The 21705-nt window shown below is 41.5% G+C and overlaps 1 protein-coding gene across 7 annotated transcripts in view; it reads right to left on the bottom strand.

Moving 5' to 3' along the window:
• The window catches only part of ZMIZ1 (zinc finger MIZ-type containing 1), a 282504-nt gene that overhangs the window by 197322 nt on the left and 63477 nt on the right, over window positions 1-21705 (bottom strand). For all 7 annotated transcript variants that reach the window (XM_030452945.1, XM_030452939.1, XM_030452941.1 and 4 more), the window contains exon 2: window positions 19297-19379. The gene's annotated coding sequence lies outside the window, so the exon portion shown is untranslated. The remainder of the gene's footprint in view (window positions 1-19296; window positions 19380-21705) is intronic.

Genomic DNA, 21705 nt, shown 5'->3' with positions numbered 1-21705 from the left:
GTCTTGGAGCTGGAAAGCATGGTGTACACTCAGGGACATATTTTTCATTTACTAAAATATTCCAACAATTAAAGAGACTATGTATACAAACATGGATTGCAATGTGCTTTGCTGATTCTTTAACCTTTTTTTTTTTTTTGAGTCCTAAAGACACATCTAGATTAGTTTAATACTGCCAGCATGTTTGCATGATGTATTTTACAAGAGAAGTGTGTCTTGTGAGATGAGGGTTTGCTAAGCTTTGACTTGGTATTCTGGCACTAGTATCTCATGAGATGGAGAGAAACAAGGGCTGGTGATTCTGTGGCTGGGCACTAAATTACACCATGTCCTTGCTAGGAGAATTAGATCCTTACACAAAGGTAACACCTACATCTGCTCTCTCCCAGAAACAGGCAAATTTGCATCTGAAGCTTTAGAAGCTTCAGCTTCTGCAGGGTATTCTTATTAGTATCAAAAAAGCCCAACTCACCCACTGGGATCCTCACAGATGTTTGCTAGAAGACCTAAAATGTGGACACACTGTCAGGATGAGATCTGTGACTGCTCCACGTTGGATTTATCCCATAGCACATGCTGGAGGGCAGCTTTTCCCTATGGACACAGTCACTAATGTGACCCTAGCAGACACACCAAGATGTCCCCTGTCTTCTCCAAGGCTTTTGCCCCCAGTGCATCCAACTGAGGACAGGAGAGAGCCAGATGCCACCAGCTCTTCCAGCAGCAAGGAAGCCTGGACACAGACCACCTCCTGCTCCCCGTAAGGATTTGGCAACCAAAGGCTTGGAGCCTTCATGCACTGTGGTTCCCATGCAACTTCTGCAACCAAGGGCTTCAGAGCAGTTAAAGACAGAGGGCAGCAGGGTCTCTCTTGGAGACATCAGCCACAAAATTGACTTGTGATCAAATTAGCTCTCATCTAAACACACAACAGTGGGTTTTTTTGCCCAACAAGGTGTGCCACAACTGCAGGAATTATTCTCATGGATGGATGGTGGTTTGTAGCTCAAGTCTTCTGAGCTACCTTCTGAGTCAAACTATTCAGTGCAAACATTCTTCCACAAATTCCAGCCATCTTTTTGCTGGTTCTTCCTGAATGATCCAACAAAAAGATTCCTCATTCCTAAATACACATTGAAGAAGTTACAAATGGGATTCTAAAGGCTTTTTGGGCATTGCTTACCTCTTCTATGTGCTATTTCCTTACTCAGGTGTGCACACAACACAAGCAGCACTGTTGCTACCCTAACCTCATGTCCAGCAGAGAAACAACAGTAAATCTGCTGCTTGTCCTCCTTCACCCTTCCTTCCATCTCCCTGAAAAAAAGGCCTCAAAAACAAAATTATGTTTTGATATATATTTTCAGGAAATCTGCTTATGCCGGGATCTGTGGACCTCCCTCATTCACTGGCACTTGAACAAAGTGACCCTGCTTATCTGTGTGTTTCACAAAGTATTATGACCCTAAGCATCATTTTATAGCTTGATTTAGGTGAATATTTTTGTGTCACTCAGCAGCTTTTATCTCGAGTGTGTTCTCAGGCACAGATACCCAACACTGTGTTGTTAATTACTCCGCTGATGTGAAAATCTGTCAGTATTTTTACCTCTTTTTTTTTTTTAGCCACTTCCCAGTACTTTTTGTCCAAGTCTGAACCAGGGAGCAGGGAGCCTGAATTTCTATTAATCAATCAATGATGGCAGTGGTGGTGCACTCTACTTTTTCATTCTGACTGCAAAGCAAAATTAAAAGCTCTGTTTTGCAAATTTACCCATTTTAGATTGCAGCAGCAGCTGGTGGACTGCTGCTGAGACAGACTGGCTTTTCCCTTCCAGTCCCCTGTGACCGAGATGGAAGAATTACAGGACAGTACTAGCAGCTGCTGCTGCTGCCCCAGAAGCAGCAAGCCAAGGTCTCTGGAAAAATAATTGGGAAGGAGGGGGAAGGGAAGAAGGGGGACAAAGAAGTTGGGGAGGGGAAGGCATTGCCAAGGCTGAGCAAACAGCACTCTGCACCTTGGCCTCAAAAGAAACAATTGAGCTGGTTTGGGCTTCCTTCAGTAGACATAAGACTCTGAAACCATTGTAAGACTTTGAAACATTAATGATTTTTATAGGGATTTATAGAGATTAAAGAAGTGAGCAAAGGCAATATTTCTTCCAGTCCGGTGATGGCAGCAGTTTGCTCTTGAATCCTCTAGAAATAAAAGTGTAACAGAATGAGAAACACCCTGCCTTCAAGTGTTTGAAAAGCTTTAAGACAGAGTCATGCTATGGAGCACTGCAAGATAACACAGACAGAATTCAAGTCAATTCACAGCTTGTCTGGCTCCTGTAAAAGCAAGGTAACCAAATCCCTTCTCACACACATGAAGATAAATAATCAACAGCTCTAAGACATTAATGTGCAAACATTTAAGATCATTTATTTTACTAGATAGATTGAAAAAAGTTGAAAGAGTGAAACTAGCAAGAATTATGCCAGTTTTTGAAAGAGCTGCTCAGCACAAAAATCAGCCCCCTTATATATCTGGTCACTTAAGCAGTGGCTTAAGCAATTCCTGTTTGCATTACCCACAACACTAAATATAAAAGACATCTCAACGGGACTGAAAAAACACAACCACAGTGACTGGCTGACCAAATAACATCTACCCACATCTTAAAACCTGAACTTGACCCTAAAGATCTCCCACTTTCTGTTGGACCCTCCAGGTACAGCAGTTCTGTGTCCACTGCTGATCTTTGGGGGTCAGCACCAGGTCTCCTGCATCCCTGGGAATGAAAAGCATCCTTTACAAGAGTAACTTTTAGTTGAAAAGAGGTAACCTAACCCTGCTCATTTTCAAGGATACAATCTGTTATATGCAAACCACAAATAAGTCACAGCAGTCTTGGCATTCCTTCTACCAACAGATTTAAATGCAAGGTGCCAGTTTGCCCAGTGGCCACCAGCTTCATTTCCACAGTGGTGGCAAAGACTTCCAGATTAGCTATGAAAGAGCTTAAGTGAAGAAAAAAGTTCATCTATTCTAAAAAAACCCAAACAGACAACAAACCAAACAACCCACCACCACAGATGCAACCTTCTGTGTGCTGTGCACAAAGATTTAACAGAAAGACATGTTCATAGTTTTATTCCTGAATGGGAGAATATGCTTCAGCTTTAATATATCTTTTAATTGCAGGACCTGTTTTCATCCAGTAAAAGAGCAAAAACAAAGCTTAAAAAAAACCCCAACCAACCAAGCCAAAACAAAACAAAAAAACCCTCACCAAATACCAAAAGCCAAACCAACTAAACAAAAAAAAATCCATCAAATGGGGTTTGAATTTATCTCGTACACATAAACGAAGCAATGCTTAAGGTCAAAAGAAAATACTGCTGGCTGAAACAGTTTTCATTGGTTTTGTTGTGTGTCAGAATCCCTTTCAAGATAAGCACAGAACTCTGTATACAAACCCAACACTATTATAAGCAGACACAGCCTTCTCTCAGTGTTTGAATTTCACATTCATTTTAGGAAGCTAAGCCAGTGATTGTTATCAGAAGGAAGAGCTTTTGATATATCATCAATTTCCTGAAGAACATATCAGTTTATTGAGTGGGGGGTTTCAGGCTCTTGGATCTCATTTGATAGCATTCTGCCTCACTTACTTTTTCTGTTTTTTTTTTTTTTTTTAAACTATAGTTAAAATACTGAGATGCCTGCAGAAGACACTTCCTTTGCAATCTAACCACAAATACCTCCTGGCAAGATTATCATGGACTCAACAGGTTAAAAGTTTTTTTAAAAAATGAAATAAAGCTTTCTGCCTTGCCCTTGGATCCTACCTTGTTTCTGAATCCAGAGAGCATCCAGTCAACATGTGTCATGTGTCTGAGATGAAGCCCACCACCACCACTTTGATTTTTAATGCATGTAGGGAAGGACTCCCAGCAGCATTAAACACTTCTGCAGCTGCAAATGCTTCACAATTTACCAACCAATTCCCACTCTTTATTGATACTCATTGTCCAACTTCCCCCAGATATCATACTGGAGTAATTTTGCAAATTACCAAATCCAGGTTGGCTAAAACCCATACCTGGCTAACACATAAATCAGTTTACTTCAGTCTAGATCCTGGTGCAGGAGAAAAAACCTTAGTGACAGCAAGGCCAGAGTTAGAGAGTCACAGGTTGAGCCTTGTGCCCAGTTTCTTGTCCTCTTACTGGGTTGAGTCTGTCTCAACCTTCTTTGTAACCAAGGGCACATTGCTGGTTCATGTTTAACCTGGTGTCCACCAGGACCCTCAGGTCATTTTCTGCAAAGCTGATTTCCAAGATGAGTGGCCCCAGCAAACTGTGGTACCCGGAGCTGTTCCTCTCCCCAGGTAAAGACTTTGCTTTTCCCTTTTATGAACTTGATGAGGTTCCTAGCAGCCCATTTCTCCAACCTGCCGAGGACCTTCTGGATGGCAGCACCATCTGCCATCTCTGTTGTTCTCAGCCACTTCTTTTCATTCTGTGTCAGCTTGCTCCATCATCCAAATCACTAATAAAGATGCTGAACAGTATTAGAGCCAATACTGAACCCTGGCTGTCTGCTGGTTACTGGGTGACACTTGGACCAGCACTCTTGCTGGTAGGCAGAGCTGAGGGAGCCAAAAATAATGGCATAAAAAGAAAATTACTGGTTTACTCCCACTAGGGGCTTTGCAGAGTGGAACTGTATAATAGTAAGGCACAAACAGATGTTTCTTAGATGGTCATGTTCTAGCAAAAAAACCCAATACTCATGTTACATCTAGTCCCAAGAGCTGCCACACTGACATTTACCTCTAGGATATACATTTCTTACAAGTTACCTGAGCTCTTACTCAGTCTTTATTCTTAGGAAACTGGTAAGGTCCAGAGGAACAGGATAAAAAACCTGTAGTGATACTGATACAGCCTTATTTCCAAGCCACAAATTTTAGTCAAAACCACTTTTTATATCAGAAAAACTTGCTTTATGTATGGTTTGATTTGACATCACTTCTATCCATGCATTACAGAGAAAGGTAAGTCCTGAGCTCAAGGTGATACAGTGGTGATAAAGATAAGAGTGTTTGTTCAGCATTTATACCAATATATAAGGACATGGTTGAGGACAAGTGCAAGAGTTAAATTCCACGAGAGCCTTCACTGTCCTCCTAAACTCTTCACCAGCTAAGAAACAGGACAGGGTTTTTTGCCCCCTCTATAATTCACTAGAAAGGATTTATAGAATGGCTTGGCTTATTGCCATGAGCCAACCAAGGCATGTGGCTTCACAAGTCCCAGCATCACACACATGGAAAAAGAGAATCAATAGAGCCTGGTAAATAGGGTCTAATGACAACCTGCACCTGGAGCAGCCTATTTCACAGATTGATTTCATGGAGCTCTATATTGAAATACACACTAAGCCAGGCTTCTTCCTAAGCAAGAGTTTTCTCAATGACCTCTCTGACACTCAAACATTATCTGAAGTTACTCATCTCAGTGACTACACTGCTTCTCTCCTCCCTTGTTTTTGACCCAAATGGATTCTTTAACTTTTTTTCAGTCTTTTCTTGAATCTTGTAGGGGTTTGGTTGGGATGATGCTGGGGAGGCAGGACCCATCCACTGTTCTTTGAGTATGAGCACTTTTAGCCCTCCCTCTCTGTCACCTCTTTGGCATTTGTGTTTATTTATCCACAATTCCCTTCCTTCTTTTATTTTACTGATTGCTATACCCCTATGTTTCTTTCCCTCTGTTTTGCAGCACAGAAACTTTACTCCATGAAAACCAATTCAGCAGATGTTTCTCCTTTGCAGTGAGTTAGCTCAATCTAGGTGGTTTTACACCACTAAATATAAATGCAGAGGTATTTAAGCTATTTTGCCATTCACTCCACTTTTAAAGTTTGAGAAGCCTAAAGTTGAAAACATTAAAAGGTTGTTGTGAGGATAGTATGGCCATGCCACTTGCCCATTTCCATTAGACACTTAAATCACAGGTTGTGCCTTGTAAACATGAAGTCTCTACATAAAAAAGAAATCTCTACACTTGAGCAATTATTTCACATTTCACACAAAGGTCATTAGGAATTTGACACCTGGGTTCCCAGATGTAGCCTGGAGCTGCAGGCTGATAGTGCACTTTGTGCCTGTGTCTTGCCAAAAAATAAAGAAATCAACTGCAAGTTTACAAAAGCACAAAAACAGACAGACTGCCAAGAAAAGCATCTCCATCAGAGAACATCACATCTGTAAACATCACAATTCTGGTAGCTTGCACAGTATGTTCATGTTACAAGTAGTAAATTGGTCTTGTGTGTATTTATATCCAAAAAAATAAAATTAGCAGGTACAGAAAACAAAAGTAAAGCCTTCCTGAAAAATATCAGATGTTGTCATGGATATTTTCTTGACCAAGATAAAAATGAAAGCCATTCAACAGAACTGTTTGCAGAAATCCAGCTCCCTTTATGAAAAAAAAAAAAAAAAAAAAAAAAGAAAAAAAAAAAAAAAGAGAGAGAGAGAAAATGAGCAGATTTGGCCAACCCCCTGATTTTGTGTATGACCCTGTAATGTCATCAGGTTAAGAACCAGAGTAGTTACTGGTTACTCAGAATCTTCATTAGGGCATAATTCAAGACTAATATATGGATTCTTGTACCAGACTGTGGAGGAAGGGAATGAACACTGGCATGGAATTCTACAGCAGATCCTAATTCTAAAATACCTTCAGTTAATCATTAGGCTCATTCTGAGCAAAGAATTCTCATTCTACAAAAAAATTTAAAAGAGATCTTGTGTCAGTTCAGCCTCAGATAAACACTGCTAAAATTTAAAATCCTTTTACACTGGCTATTAAAAGTTCTGCTTATGCCAGACCTACTATTGAGGTTCCCTACTGAGGAACATAATAATTTGCTGGATGATTACTTTATTGTGCAATTATTCAGAGCTTATTATATACACATCATCTCATCAGATAATGAGAATTGTCCAACAATCTTCACATCTTCCTGACCCATCCTTAGAAGATGCTAAAGGTACAAGTTAGTTGGATAAGTTTCTGGACCAAAACCATAGATGGCAATGGTTCAAGCTGACTGCATCCAAAAATTCACAATGGATTCACTGGCTAAGAGTGAAGCCTCTATTCCTGAGCTTTTCCTTCAGTGTGCTGGGAGGAAAACAGGCTTCAGCTCTCTATAATGATTGAAACCAGCACTATTTAAGTTGAGGAAGGCAAAATGCTGAATTATCTAAACCTAGGAGCAAGGAAGTGTTGCAGCCTCTGCAAATCCAGTGCAAAAGGCAATAGTAGTTGCACAGGGATGTTAAGTGCCAGGCCAGGGTTTATTTCTGTTATGTATGGATTGCAGTAAGTTCCTGGTATATAGTATGCATTAGACAAAAAATAAATACCTCTCCCATCCTGAATTTTGTGAATTTTGCTGCACCATGATAACAAGCACATGCATCTTAGTTAGAAAAAAGGAATCCCAGAGTATTTCCAGTGTTACTTGGTTTAACAATACAGCTGGAATAAAGCTCTCTCCACAAGCTCACAGCCTTCTGGGTTCATACACACTCCCCCAACTATTACTTGTGCCACATTAGAAGGAAAAAGGGGATTTAAATCTATTTTTATCTACAAGCTTCTGGAGAGCTAGTATACAGATATACATTTCTTGTACTTGCATATGTAATTGATATTTTACATTTTCTATTTTTGCTTTAAAATGACAGCTCATAGGAATAATTGCTAGCTGCTCAGACCAGTAGAGACCCACTCTGGAGAGCTGTCTGCAGACATTTTACAGAAAAGCCCAATACCTTTACCTTGGGAAAACACCCAACAGAAATGGTGGGGCAGAACTAGCTTCCCCCTGGACATTTTAAAATCAAAGCTAATAACAACCAAAGTAACATCAAAATCAGGGGAATGCACCTTCAAAATCTAAACTGTGAAAGTAGGCTGTTCAAAGCCCTCAAAAATATTAACCTAAAAGTTTGCTCGTTACTCATCTAATAGACTAAAGAACACTCTAAGCCCCTGCTGTCTTGATTTAACTTGAAATACAGGGTGAGTAATATTTTATATATTGTTATACACCTGAATGCAGGAGGAACAGAAGATCTGCCACGCTGGGTTAATCCAGTCATCCATCTAGCTCAGGATTCTGTCTCCAAGGATGACAGCAGAAGACTCTGTGTAGGCAGGGGACAGCAACTCAGCTGTTATCTCCAGTTTGTTGCCTTTCTACTCCCCAGCACCAACACTCAGATGTCTGTGAGAACATTTGCTCCCCTTTGGTGTCTGCACATGGACCTGTTGTCCATGGTCATGTTCTACCTGCTCATCTGCCTCCACAACCTCTGACAGCACCAGAGCTGCCAAGTAAGGCAAAGCTCCCATTTGCATGGCAAATGCTTCTCTACAGATATGCAGCTTGCACCATTCTCTACTAAGATGGGAAGGCTATTTTTGGAAAGAAGACCTGTGAAAATTATTTCCAGTACCCTGAGCACTCCTTTCAAGCACTGGCAGGCAGCAACCAAACACACCTCTTTTTTCCCCCATCCAATTTCCCATCGGGCAGACTGCAGCAAGAAGAGAATGGGAATTACCAGACTGGAACTTGGCCCACATTCCAGGCTAGAGGAAAAGAAACCATTCAACTGAGCCAATTGTTGTTGGAGTTCCCACCTCAGCCCCTTTAAGCTCAGAAAGGGGACAGGACACATCTCCTCATCACATGAAGGCCACTCCACTGCTTGCAGAGCTTATCAGCCCCTGACCAAGTGGAATATCACCATTGTCAGACAGACCTTCAACTTCACTTGACTTGATGGATTTATTTTTTTACTCATAACTATTGTTTTTTCCAAGTGTTAAATCAGTCCAAAAGCTGTAGTTAAAACTCAGTGAACAAAAGATGAGGGAAGGCTCACATGGAGAAATTTACTGCCTATCAGCCAGCAAGGCTACTTCTGTGAGGATTAACTGTTTCTTGCAGAATGATTCAAAATCTGCTATTTACATGTTTGCAATGACCCAGCTCAGTTTGTCTCTGTTGGTTCATGGAATAATCATGGGAAGTTATCTAGCCAGCAGATCTGAATGGCACTAACTTCTGCCAGAGGCAGCAATAAGCTGCTGAGAGCACATGCTTTTCACAGCCTAATATCTCTCTCTAAATGCAAGCAGAGCTGTCTCAATGATGAGTACATTTGAAAAGAGGAATCAACATCGTTCTGATGGGCCACAGAGATGAATTCAGAAGGAATTGCTAAGGCACAATAGGGAAAATAGTGTCCATCTCTCTTCAATTGCCAGAGTGCCCCTGCCTCTTCAGAAGGTGAGTGTCAGGGAAAACACTCATCTTGGGGCTTGGCATTTTCTGTCACTCTGGACACCTGATGACACCTGCCACAAAAGCCAAATACTTGAGTTTGTGCTTATCTGTCAATTGCTCCAACTCATACAGAAAAAAAAAACCCAACCAACAAAGCCACAACCTTCAGCACACTGTTTTCTCCACCTACCCCATCACCCTTTCCAGCAATCTGTATCTATTACTCCTTTGTCCTTTGGTTACACTCTCAACATTTGTTGACAGTGCAAGTGGTACCCAGGTACCGAGACAGAGAACACTGGTGGGTTGGGTATAATTGTGTTTTGTTTTGGTTTTTTAAAACCCTAAATCTGTGTATTTGGGAGAGGCAAAGAAACAGAGATCATACTATTCACCCTTGACATTCTGCCAGGTAACTTCAATCCTTTAAAATGCCCCCTAATGACCTGAATATAATACCATGGTGTGACAGTGTCATTTACAGACTGCAGGGTTCTTCCATTGGCAGCACAGTCTGCAGGCTTAATATGTGATGTGCAGGATTATACTGCCACTAAAATATTACTTAGTGCTGCTGAAATTTCAAATGACTTTTGGGAGCTAAATCATTATTCAGCTCTGCCTGTGCAGAGATACAATCCCCTGGTTGTTTTAATAACAGCAATTTTTAAACTAAAAGGCTGGTACTGTCTCTTTGAGGCTTGCTCAGACAGAGAAGTGGCCTCTTAACTGTCAAGCAAATTAATGCAGCAATGCATGGATGTTTGTGACCAAGAAAATAATTCCAGAAAAAATGGGCTGAGATTAAGAGAGCACGTAGTGATGTGGCTGATGAATCATTTTATTATTTCACAATAAAAAGAGAGAGTAGTCAGGTTTGCTCTACACAGGGACTCGTGACCACCCCCACATTCCTCTTCAGAGAGGAGATTGCTTAATATTGGAGGGGACACATTCCTGATGAAGTAAATAACAACTGTTGGGAACTGATGAAACCAAAATATGCCAGCTGAGGATGTGGCTTTCACATCTTTCTGAGCTCTAGTTTCCCAAAGCTCAAGAAATAAACTTGAGTTTGGGTTTCTTCTTCCTATAGAACTGCTACTATGGAGTATGTTGTACCTTTAAGTTAACTATAGAACACTAAGATGGGCAGATCCCTGACAGTCCAGCATAATAATCAGTGTACAAACTAATTTGCTAAGATATGAAGTAAGGCAAGACAAAACCAGAGGATGAGCTAGTCATAAAGGCAAGTTTCTCCCCTCTGAAATTTTGCCCATTTTTAAACTTTTATTCAGGTTAATTTCTCTTTCCTTGCTAAAACACCAGGCTACTCTCTCCTACTATGGAATTTTAAGTCTGGGAAACGTTCCCAAGTAATGTTGTTAAAAAAAAAATAAAAAAATAAAACCAGTGGTAACTGAGGAACAAGATGGTGCCAAATCCAGGGGCCGAAAGCAACTTGCAGTAGTGAGGCTCCATTTGGAAGAACCAGTCCAGATTTCTCCTTAAAACTGCTGCCTACTTCCTCATTCATTAATATTGCCCTTGTTTACACTTGCAGCCAGGCCAAAGCTTTGTCCCCTCCCCCTGAATATAATTTCCTGCTTTTGACAGACACGTTCAAGTGGGAGATGTGTGGATGTCTCCATGGCACACTGCAGGCAGAGGCAAACCTCCTTTGGCTACCAGCCAAGGCAGCTGTAAAGGAGCCAGCTCCAAACTGGAAGCTGTGTAAGCACAATTAGCCCAGCAGTAAGCCTGATCTAACACAGCCTGCCAAGAGACTGAGCTTATTAGCTCCAGCTAACAGTGCTAAGGATGGATATGGGCCTTCTGGTCTGGTGGCCAGCTGGAGATGAGCTCCTGTCTGCCCGTGGGATGTGGTGTAGGTCCATCTTCTCTCAGGGTGCACCTCTCTCCTGCAAGAAGTAATTTTTCCCCTCTATGTGCACTCCCCAAATGCTCTGGCTGCAAAGCAACAGGATGTGAGGACAGCAAAGTGATGGAGGGAAAAGGGGTGTCCAGGTGAGAACTTCAGAGGCAGCATGAGGAAAAGAGAAGGGAAAAGAGAAGGGAAAAGAGAAGGGAAAAGAGAAGGGAAAGGAAGGGAAAGAGAAGGGAAAAGAGAAGGGAAAGAGAAGGGAAAAGAGAAGGGAAAAGAGAAGGGAAAAGAGAAGGGAAAAGAGAAGGGAAAAGAGAAGGGAAAAGAGAAGGGAAAAGAGAAGGGAAAAGAGAAGGGAAAAGAGAAGGGAAAGAGAAGGGAAAAGAGAAGGGAAAAGAGAAGGGAAAAGAGAAGGGAAAAGAGAGGGAAAGAGAAGGAAAGAGAAGGAAAAGAGAAGGGAAAAGAGAAGGAAAAAAGGGAAAAGAGAAGGGAAAAGAGAAGGGAAAGAGAAGGGAAAAGAGAAGGGAAAAGAGAAGGGAAAGAGAAGGGAAAAGAGAAGGGAAAAGAGAAGGGAAAAGAGAAGGGAAAAGAGAAGGGAAAGAGAAGGGAAAAGAGAAGGGAAAAGAGAAGGGAAAAGAGAAGGGAAAAGAGAAGGGAAAAGAGAAGGGAAAAGAGAAGGGAAAAGAGAAGGGAAAAGAGAAGGGAAAAGAGAAGGGAAAAGAGAAGGGAAAAGAGAAGGGAAAAGAGAAGGGAAAAGAGAAGGGAAAAGAGAAGGAAAAAACGAAGAAAGAAGGAAGAAAAAAGAAGAGAAAAGAAAAAAAGAAAGAAAGAAAGAAAAAAGGCAAAAAGAAGCAAAAAAAAAGCACCTAGCAGGTGTTTGGCACACAAGTACCAGAGATGCCAAAGATTTGGGGGAAGAGGAAGGGAAAAGTCCTGCAAGACTCGACAAACTGCTGAGGAGCTCTCCACCTTCTATCAGGTCCAGGGCAATAATGACCAAAAAAACCCCACTTTGATGTTAACTGGACTTTCTGCACCCTGCTGTCTCAGCAACCAGAGAAGAAACTGCTCCATTTGGAGGACATTTGAACAGTCCAGGGAAGGAAATATCTGTTACCAAACTGGGACCTGAGAAAACAGCAATCCTTTGATGCAGTAGTTGATATGAAAGGAGCAGTGAAGCTTGGGGTTGGTGTTAGTTTGCAAGAGAAATTTCCAGAAACTTATGTAGATTCAGAGCAAAATGAGACAGAAATCAAAGGGTAGCAATGAAAATCATCATGGGGAAAAAAACCCCAGCATGTTGTAAGAAGAGCACTTGAAGAGGCCGGGAATGTTTACATTTGAAAGGATCGTAATAAAACTGTCCTTGCTAAACTACATTAAACAGAAAGCAGCCCAGAGGAGTTGGTGAGCTCCTGCCCACCCAGTAAGAGAGCACAGGAGCCAGAGGGAAACCCACGAACAAGAACCTCAGTCACAAGGAACAAAAGGAAACACCTTATTCAACCAGCCCATGGCTGTGGCAAGCATTTTGTATCTTTGAAAGGTGGTGCTCATGCTTGTTTTCTTCTTCCTACTCTATTTGTAAAGCAGTATTTTTAGTTTCCAGTTATTTGATTAGATCCAGTTGTTTGATTAGATTTTTAGAGCCAGTTGTTTGATCTGAAGGGCACAGGTAGGAGCAGAGCTGCAGACACATTCCTCCAAATGCTCCCATCCTGCAGCTGCATCAGGGTTATTCCCTCTTTTGAAATTTTAGATCAGTGTCTATGTGAAGGTTTTTTCCACAGTTTGTTAGCTCCAAATCTCTCCTCTGAAAAGCCTCAGTTTGATCTGTGGTGCAGGCCAGACATTCTCAGGAGAACACAACTACTTGGAATACTTGGCCCTGCTGATCAGCTGGGGCTCTACCTGCTGGCACATCACCCTCTGGAAATGCAGACAGAGCTCAGCCACACATTTCTTCAGGATTTCAAGGCAGATCTTGAATCACTGGTATGTGCTTCAAAGGAATTTTTTTTCCTCCCTTTTCACTGTTCTTTTCATAAAGTTACAAAAAGATGAATAAATCAACCCAGATTAATCGTACCAGGTTAAGAGATGGACTTAGCCACAGACAAGAGAAATACAGAGAGCTGAGATTACACTTGCATTGTTCTTTTGTCTTCAGGAGGAAATAAATTTCCCTCTCTTTTCCCACTTGAAGGCCTGAAAAAGAAAGCTGTGCTATCAGAAATATCAAGGCCTAATAAAGTCTGTGAAAAAACCCCCCACAGTTGTACTGAAACAATTGTTGTATTGAAAACATTTTTCAATATGAAAACTATTTTAAAATCCACACCACTATTATTATTGCTGGTTAATTTAACCTGATTTAAAAATTATCAGCCATTTAAGAATACAACATATATAACACCTAACCATTAACTATTAATAGCCTCAATACTGAAACAAAATATATAACTAATATATCCAAAATATGTCTAACATATACAATATACATAAGCTATATAGGTCAAATCAACCACTAAATCCCTTTCCTTACATGTTTTAAGTGAAAAGATGCAAAGTCCTGGCTTCTAAAGCAGCTGATCTAAAATATCCCAGAAAAACGTGTTTCTAATACTTGGAATAAAACACTGATAAAAAAGATTAAAGAGAATAGAAAAGATAGAGAAGTATTTGCCAGTTAGTTGCAAATACACCATAAAACAGGTTTGGTATAGGATACAGAAGCCCCCCATGCATTCACATGATAACCAGAATACTTGAACACTGATTCTATTTGGTTTCCTTTCAGAGCAATATTTACTTTTAAAAATAATCAGAAGAAAATAATTCTGCCAAAAGAAGTACCTCAGCCTAAAAGGCCTCTCTGCACACTCAGCATGTGTAGGCAAAATAAAACCACACTGCCAGTATCAATTCATCCAGATAGAGAATCTTTCATTCAAAATACAATTTCTTTTGGTTGGTTTTCTCTGTGCAGAAGTGACATCTTTCCCAACCACTGTCAAAGACAATTAAGAACAAGGAGCTTTTGAGAAAAAGTTTAAACCATTGGCCTGCCTAAATAAAATGTCCTGAAAATGGCTTGGGAAGCCTTAGATGGGGACGTAGCCATATGGCATGAAAATCAATATTCAGATATACAGATTACCATTGCAAAATTAATTGTAAAAAATCTTTGCACATTCTCACAAAGACACAGAAGGTACAATCCAGTGTAAAGAACTAAATAAACTAAAGAACAAGAGAAAACAATGGAATATCTCCTAAAAAATCATAGAATCATAGAATTGGCTGGGTTGGAAGGGACCTCAGAGATCATCAAGTCCAACCCTTGAACCACCATTGCGGTTGCTAGACCATGGCACTGAGTGCCACATCCAGTCTCTTTTTAAATATCTCCAGGGATGGAGAATCCACTACTTCCCTGGGCAGCCCATTCCAATGTCTGATCACCCTCTCTGTAAAGAAATTCTTTCTAATATCCAACCTAAACCTCCCCTGGCACAACTTGAGACCCTGCCCTCTTGTCTTGCTGAGAGTTGCCTGGGAAAAGAGACCAACCCCCCCCTGGCTCCAACCTCCTTTCAGGGAGTTGTAGAGAGTGATGAGGTCTCCCCTGAGCCTCCTCTTCTCCAGCCTGAACACCCCCAGCTCCCTCAGCCTCTCCTCATAGGGTCTGTGCTCAAGTCCCTTCACCAGCCTGGCTGCCCTCCTTTGGACCTGCTCCAGGACCTCGATATCCTTCCTGAACTGAGGGGCCCAGAACTGGATCATGAAAGCTTGAGTACACTATTTCAGCTTCCTAAAGAGAAGGGATTTTGTGTCCCTTTTTTACCTAAAACTTGAGGCACTGGAGCCTTTTACTGAAAAGCACAGCACTGGAATCAATTCAAGAAAAAAGTTACAAACATTTTACTCAGTTACACTGCACAAGATTTCTGGGCTGTATCTTCCCATTTCTCCAAGCTCACTTGGAGAAAAGCCCACATACAAGCACCCAATGCTCAGCTTAAAACACAGTTTGCTTTTGCATCCTGGTTTTTACAAAAGATAAATCCAGACTCTAGATAAATCCTAACTTATAATTTAAGTTCATCCTTGAACCACTGTTATTTTCCCCATGTGCAGCTCAAGACTACTTCTTAGGTCCATAGTGTCAACTGCTCCAGCTACAAATCAGTAGGTATCACCATTCTGGACCAGACCAGTCCAAAAAACTTTGTCCAGTAACCATAGGATGTGTTTTAAGTCACAGGACCCAAGAGTTTTCTACCAATAACCACAGAAATAAGCAGGGGGAAAAAAAGGGCTCTCCATTCCATAACCCCCAGTCCAATCCTGACATGCCCAGGGGAAGAGTACCCAGAAAAGTGGGAGCATTACCAGTTCACCTGGCTGCCTTCAGACGTGATTTGAAATTGCAGAACTGGACAGAGAAGTCATGGCTCAGACATCAGTGGCCAGAGCAGCAATTGCCAAACCATCTCTGCCTATCCCTATAGCATGGGAGCACTTCCAAAATGATCACTACAACAACCTCACCTGGTTTTTCCTGCCTTCTTTTAGATGGGGAGGTGCTCACGTTTTCTTACATCTATTTCTGTCAATAAAGCTGGTTTGGGGGACAATTTCCCTTCCTCAAACCTCCAGCCAGCCTTTTCTGCTGCTGCTGTTGTGTTTCTTACTTTAATAAAGCAAATGATGCTACATGTCCACACCAGGAGAACGTAATTTAAAAATCAGTCACACTCAAGATGGGCTTCAAAAAGTTTGGGATGGGAGAGGATGAAGGAGAAAGGAGCCCTGAGCATGCACAGAAGCCAAGCTCTTACACAATTCCAGATCTACTCCTCCTGGCATGACAGCTCAGGGCCTCAATTTGGGAAACAGCCAAATGCTTCATGCTTTAAAGTAAAGCTCTAAGACAGGCTGAGCCACCTTTGTGTAACTTCTGATGTGATTTATACTCTGACTCAGCAACAAACCCATATTGATAAGGTTCTAAATTTTCCCCCTTTTGTTGTGCCCTGATGGAAGCCACGGCCACCTTGCTGGGGGGATTTTTCACAGAGGCAAAGCTGGAATAAGCAGTTCCTGCCTCAAACCACTTGTTACCAGCTCACCTTGCCCTGCACTTTCCTCACTTCTCCCTTGTTGTGTCAGGACAGCTTTAAGGTCTTATGTAGCCAACAGAGTTGCTTAAACTCAACCCAGTCCATTCATGCCCACTCCCTTCCCATTTTTCAGGGTTATTTTAAAAACGGATCAGTTCTCTGCCCTTGTTCAACAGGCAGCTCAGCTCTGCTGGAAGAAGGAAAGAAAAGGAGGAGAAGAGGAATCTCTGCCATCCCAGGGCTGTCAGAGGGACAGCAGGGTCTCTTCCAGCCCAACTCCCCACTAAGACATCACCAAACCCATGAGAGGACACAAAGGTCCTAACACAAAGTCCTTCCCACTCTCACTCTGAGCTGGTGCTTGCAAAATCTCCAAAAGAGCATCTGCAGTTCCTAGAGATAGAAGGAAGAGGTTTGCATCATCTTAACGCTCACATCCCAGGAGCCAGAACTAATTCTGGGCTTATCTGATTTGACTTGGGGATTCCAGGAGCAGCAGGGCTGAGGAAATGGGTCTTTGCTGTAACCTCCTTTGAGTGCTCATCTTTTGTTTGCATTGCCCTGGCTTGCAAGATGACAGCTCTCAAGTCACATTACTGAATGCCACTCACAGGGACACAGGCCCAAAGTGAACCATTAAGACCATCTAAATAGCAGAGTTAGGCTTAATATGTGGGTTGCCAGGTATGACACCAAGAAAGAAATCATTCCAGACAAAATTCTAGTTAAAAACCTGCCAAATCTCTTTTAAAAAAATATGATAAAATTCATAATATTTATTGGGCTGATCAAACAAACCCCATTCTGAATTAAAAAAAAACAAACAGCAACCTAAAACCACACTTAAAATGTAATATAATCAGGCTGCCAAAAAAAAAAAAAACAAAAAAAAAACGTGGAGGGGGAAAATACTAATTTAAACCAAGCAAACAAACAAACAAAAAAAATCCCCCAACTCTCCAAAGCCCCCTGGTTCTTTCTGTGTTTAGGAAGCCTCCAGAAATACCATGGCAAACATTCCAGCTCTACAGCACTGAGGCCATGGGACCTGAAGGCACAGCAAAGAACTTCTTTCCCCAGACACAGAACAGAAAAGTGATTTTATTTTATTTTTTTACACAAGGATTCAAGCTTAGGGAAATCCCCATGAAAATTTCAGAAGTACAGTTTCAAAAGGGAGTGGGTTTTGGTGGGCATTTTCTTAATTTTTATTATTTGCCACATTTCTATGCCTGCACTGACTGTTTTTATAGTAAGAGACCAAAATCTTAGACATGTTTAGGGAACTTAAAACACAATAAACTCTTTAAGGAATCCAGAAAAACTATTTGTAATGTCCTGCAAATCTCTTAATAGTTACAATCAATACAGCTGCAAGAAATTACAGCCTAGGTAAGACCTCTCCTTCTCATAGTTTTCCAGAGTCCTTTCAGTTAAAGCTATTAATGAAATGATTTATGCACATGAGCCTTCCTAAACATTATGAAAAACAACTCAAAATGTGAACTGGAGTCATAAGCTTTCATTTTTACAGATAAATCATGTGGATTACTTGGAAGTAATTGCTTGAGATGTAGGGAGTAGGGATCAATAATAATGTAATAGTTGAAGATCAGTAGAAATTTGTGTTTTGCCTTAAAACAGAAAAGGAGAAAGCAGCACCACAGGAAACTGAAGACAGTCCTGGGGTACAAAAGCTCAGCAAATGCCAGGCACACACCACTAATTTGCTTTAGTAGCCATGTCAGAAATGCTTCCAAGTATCAGAGGTAAAAGAGGGTTGGCATTTCTGCTGGAAGCAAGTTTTTCACTTTAGTCTTCCCTCTCCCTTCTCTTTCAGCCTATTAATATTAGTTTTGCACATTTTCCTCCCATACAGCTCTTGAAAAGGTGGAGTTTTTCAAGGCTGTGAGCAGAGAGAAATGTTCATCAAGAAATGCCTTCGGGTCAGCTGTCTGTGGCTCATCAAAGTGCAGGACTGAAAACATGGATGAGAGGGAGGAGGATTATATCCACACAGTACAGCAGATTAAAATAAAATAAAATAAAAGCTATGTTGTGATGAACCTTAACTTTCCCCTTTTGGAAATGGGGTTCAGATATCTTCCACGCATCCTCAGTGGTGACAGACACAAGGGTACTGACTCCTTCCCTCCCCTAATTTCAGCTGCATTCCAAACAACTACAAATTCACAAGTATTTTTTCTTATATGCTTTTTCTTCTTATATATAATGAAATGCCACGAGCATGTGAAGAGGAGCAAAAGTGGAGACAGCCCTCATGAGAGTGTAAGGAATGGCAGCTGCTCCACAGAAAAATTAAGATACAGACCAAGTTCTTGAGAAGCTCTGAACTACGCTGGTAATATGGCAAAGATGAGATAACCTATTGCTTACTGAAGTGCTTAAAACATCTGAGAAAACCCAAAACAAAAGCAGAAACAGAACAAATTTGCAAAGATTTATTTCCTTTAAGTGTGAGAAGCAACAGAGACCCTGGAGTGCCCACTCTTTTTCATCCAGCAGCTGGACATGAGCTATTGAACACACTATTGAAACCACTGCTCATTTTTATTCAGAGGTTCCTATTTTGCTTATTATAAATACACATTTATTGACAGCAAGTGGAACATATTATTGCTCTGTTTTATAGCTTGAATGGTTCATGCAAAGAGTAATTTGTTTGTACTCTGTATCAGGATCAATACTGTACCAGGGATAGCCCCAGGAATGTTTATGCTGAGGGCTTTGCTTGCAGTGTTTTGTTGTTGCAATCAATTGACCAAACAGGACTGCTTCTTAAAACAACAAATAAACTTTGATAGTGAGCAGATCAGCCATTAAAGCATAAAATAAAATGCAGTGTCTGGAAAAAGACTGGAGGGCCACAAGTGATGGTCCATAAAGCTTTCCTACCTGAATATTTCCCACTGGCCTTTCTTCCTCTCAGTAGCAGGGGGCTGTTTCCTTGACACCCTCACGCAACAAGATCCATTTTCCTGCAATAAAAATACAAATACATCACATTTCCATTCTCCTGCCTAACATGGCAGCATTTGGAGAAGCTCACTGAGCAGACCTGAAATGAATGAAGAGCATTTGGATGTCCCAAGACCAAGTCTGGAGGACAGATGTGATGCTGGGTTGGGGTTTCAGCCCAGCTCTGCCACCCCCCATGCTTTTAGATCTCCCTCCAGCAGTTTAAGTCTTACAGGTTTCCTTGCCCATCATGATGAGATGAGGAAAAGATATTCAGAACTCTTTTGAGTTTTACATCACAATTTCCCAAGACAAATAGCAATTGCTTTTCCATTAAAAGTCATGCTGAAGACTCCTTTATCCTTTTTACAAAGGGTACTTGCTAACTCTTGTGAGAAGTGCCATGAAAAAAAAGGAAACCAAGCTCCAAACTCTGCTTAAGCAAACAGACAAAAATATCTCAAACCCACTGCCCTGTCTGTAGCAACACAAAGCAAGATTATGGACTATGCTGGCAAAGCACTGCAACTTCTAGGAAAGGCTTTTTAATTATAAAGCCTGCAAAGGGAGAGCAGGGAGTGTTTCTGGGCTGTGTGTATTCTCTTACATGCTGTTTCAGCAGGCAGACAAGGTCTCCTTACAACCTTACACGACACTTGTTCTCAGCAAGTACTGAGGAAAGGAGCAAGATGACTGCTTTTTGCTTCTTGTGTGACTAAACTGCAAATAACTTGCATGGGATATTTTTTTTTCCCATCAAATGTCAAGAAGTAGTACAGAAAAAATTAAGGCAGACAATTCATGGCCAGTCCAGGTTCCTCCCCAAGGACCAGCTGCTGGAACAGACATTTCCATAATACCTCTCAAAATGCAAAAGTCAGAGGTGACTTTAAGCATGCCAAAGAAAAACCTCGAGTTACTTTAAATAACTTTTTTGCATTTAATATTTGTTCTGCAACCACCTAGTTTGTTCACTGATAATACAGTATTAACAAAGAATAAATAAATGTCTGGTACATATATGTTAGAAACAGCAATCCCATCCCTGACTCACTCAGTGCCACTGAGGGACCATCTGCTTCAGGCAGGAGCTCTGCTGGTGTTCTTGTCCCACAAATAACAACAGTTTTACAGAAGTTCATATTGACAGGCACCCTGGGTGAATGATGGCCTTTTGAGGCCTCATTTGAGCTGGGAATGCTATCCCCCAGAACACATTTATTCCCATCCAGAAGTTTTTCCCAGTGCTTTTATTCTGCTTATGTTCTGTTACGTTCTGCTTTTGTTCTGTTTCTGTCCAGGGAAAACATGTTCATTGATTCAGGTTTAGTATGTGTTAACGTGACTTCGTCAGCTAATCCAGACTTGGGTCTTAAATGAAGTTGGAACTAGTTACTTATCCAACTTCTAGCTTAATTTCTACAAAGGATAAACTTCAGTTCTGCCTGCCCCAGGAGCTGGGTACCAGTCCAGGTACAACAGGGTGGGACTTTGGCAAACTGGGCTGCAGCATTTTCCCTGCAGCTTAAACTTTACCTCTCCCTTTTCTCTCCTGGCCACTTGCTGACAACCTGGCTTTGTGCAGCTGCCTGGTTAGCTGAACTCATTTCCTTCAGCATCTTGTCTATTGAAGAGCTGTGCCAGCACAGCACAGGGCAGGAGTTTTAAACCTGCTTTAACTGCATTGCTGCAACACACAAAAATCAAGGTTTCAATCCCCAAATCCTCTGCGCTTTCATTTTGCCTGTCAAAAATGGTACCACGACTCCTACTTTGTTTCATAAAGCACCTCTGAAAAGGACTGTCCCATTAACATTTCTGTGAATTCCCATTACAGACCACCCACTCTCTTGGCAAATCAACTTCAAGCTTACTCTAAGGAGACTGGCACTGTCCCCACCAGCATCTGCTCCCCTGTTTCATCATGCTGCCTGCTCAGGGACTGCAGCATCCTCCCTACCACCACCCCAGCCTCTTCCTGTGCCCTCAACACCAGCCTCAGCTCTGCATCACAGTTTCTTAAAAGTAATATTAGCTTTTTATTAAAGCCTGACCCATTATCCCATCCTCTTTCTAGGAAGATCTCCAAAAACAGTCTCATGGGCACAGTTTGGGGGTAACAGGTGACAGCTGAAAACAAGAAAAAAAAAGACAACCAGAAACACCTTAAACTCAGCATCAGCCCCTCCTTTCCCAGCATGAAACCATGGTCTCAGGGTACAACTCCACTCCACGCAATCCTTTTCACACCAGTACCAGTTTCACCTCCCGTGGGGAGGCAGCTGCAGGAGCTGGAAAGCACAGAGTCCTTTCCAAAATCCCCACCAGTGCCTAAACAAGGAGATG

The sequence above is a fragment of the Calypte anna genome, chromosome 6 (genome assembly GCF_003957555.1).
Source record: "Calypte anna isolate BGI_N300 chromosome 6, bCalAnn1_v1.p, whole genome shotgun sequence".
Taxonomy (NCBI): Eukaryota; Metazoa; Chordata; class Aves; order Apodiformes; family Trochilidae; genus Calypte; species Calypte anna.
Note: the sequence above shows the minus strand (reverse complement) of the source record. Positions and strands in the feature narration are given on the sequence as shown.